Consider the following 2,327-nt stretch of genomic DNA (forward strand, 5'->3'; position numbering starts at 1 on the left):
ACATACCAATTTAAAAACCTAAAGAAATTATTAATATAAATTTTTTTTTGTAAACGTACGTAAAAAATATTTAAAAAATTTTTTTCTATCCTTTTAAAATATGTTTCGATAAATAAATAAATAATAATAATAATAATAAAACTTACGTAAAAATATAAAAAATAAAATCGTGTTTAAAAAAAAAAAACTTTTTCCTTTAAACATAAAACATTTTTTTTTAAACAAAAAGAAAAATCACATATAAATAATAACAACCGTATCATTATTGATAAAAGAAATTTTTATATAATATCACAACAATAAAATAAAATAATAAAATAAAGATTTCGTTTAAAAAAAAAAAAAATAAATAAAACTTTTCGCCATGAAGACTTATTGAATACTGAGTGAATTTACCATTGAATCCGGACCCTCAACACAGGTATATATTAAAAAAAAAAAAAAAAAAAAAAAAAAAAGAAGAGACATGCATGCCTTCTCTCTTATGCCAACCGCGTAGTCTTATCGTTTTATTTAAACTTTCTAATACTCACTCACTCACACTATTCGTGTTATCCAATTTAAAATTATTTTTTTTTTAAAACGAACGTAAATATTTTTATTATGTGGCAAATCCTCCTCCTCCTACCCCTCTTCCTCCTTTCCCTCCCCCTCCCATTTCAATATATATTTTAATGTGTAACGTTGAGGAAAAAAAAAAAACTTATTAAATATATAAATTTGGACATACATCGTTACGACATTAAACCCATATAATTGTGTGTGTGTTTGTGTGGAGGAGGATTTAATTTGACGACTTCTGTTGTTATATATGAAAAAAAAAAATTTTTTTTAAATTTTATTTATTTTATCGATTAATTAATAAGTTTCCCTCCTTCCCCTCCTCCTCCTCTCTCCCCTCCCTTTTCCCCTTTTTCCTTCCCCTCCTTTCCCCCAATCGAAAATAAATCATTATTTTTTTCGGTCTGGTAATCATTTTTTTAAAATGTTTTTCTTTTTTAAATTATAAAAAATTTTGAATTAATTAAAAATATAATAATAATAATAATAAATATTTATTATTATTATTATTCTTTAGTTATTAAACTTAATTATTTATGCTCGCACACAAAAAAAAAATTTTTTTAATATAAAGAGGTAAAAAAAAAAAAATACCTGATTTAAATTGTATCGTGAAAAGAGATCAACTCGTGTGGATTCATTTTTTTTTTTTTTAAATCCCTACGTACCACTGGGTAGGTAGGTAGGTAGGTAGGTAGGTAGGTAGGTATTGGAATAAAAAAAAAATTGCCAGAGGAAAACTTAACTTGAAACAAGGAAAAAAAAAAAAAAAAAAATTATTGTTTCGCACGGACAACCCAAAAACATTTTACACAAGGCACAATATTAAAATAATAAATTTTTTTTTATTTTCTACTTATCGAACTCATTATTATTATCTTCTTGTTTCCTTTTTTTTTTTTACAAATCCACTCACATCTATACCACCTAAAATTTTTAAATAAAAAAAATATTTTGCAAAATATTATTAACAATTAAACGACACAAATTTTTATTTTATTTATTCCTGACAATTTTTTTATTTAATAATAATTAAATCTGGTTTTTTTCTTTTTTTTTTAAATCCAATTTATAACCAATTTGAAATGATTTTGAATCCGTTAACTTAAAAAAAAAACTAGAAAAATCTTCTGGAAAAAAAAAAAAAAATTCGATTTAAAAAACTCAAAAGTAAATAACAGTATAAAATGAATTAATGAGTGTAACGTTTTGTTAAAGGTTAATGACCTCAAGATTGCATTTCTTGCAGACAACTAGACTGCTTGTGAAAGACCCTGACCTAGATATATGTAAGCCAACCAAGGACGTATTAATAACCTATTGTCCATACCTTGATGATGATGATGATGATGATGACATACTTGAAAAATGTTATTAAAGTAGCCAACAAAAAATTTTCCAGAAAATAAAACTAAGGAAAACTTGACCATCCATAACGAAATTTATCTTAACGAATAACAAAACAAAAATTTAATTAACGCTTTTGTACGAATGAGTACTTCTGCCATTCATTCATTCATTCATTCATTCAACCGGAAATAAATTTTTTTTTTTTTTGTCATATCATGGATCGATTCGTAAAAAATTTAAATTTTTCTTTTTTCTTTTAAATCCTGGAACGTTAAAACAATTTTTTTTTTTTTTTTCGTACAACTTTCAATATTTTTTTTTTTTTTTAAAAAAAATGTGCCTCATGAAATGAAAACTTGTTTACCTTTTAAATTCATATCAAATTTTAAATTTCTTTTTTTTTTAACGTTTAATCC

The sequence above is a fragment of the Pediculus humanus genome, genomic scaffold, assembly GCF_000006295.1.
Source record: "Pediculus humanus corporis 1103172108208 genomic scaffold, whole genome shotgun sequence".
NCBI classification, from domain to species: Eukaryota; Metazoa; Arthropoda; class Insecta; order Psocodea; family Pediculidae; genus Pediculus; species Pediculus humanus.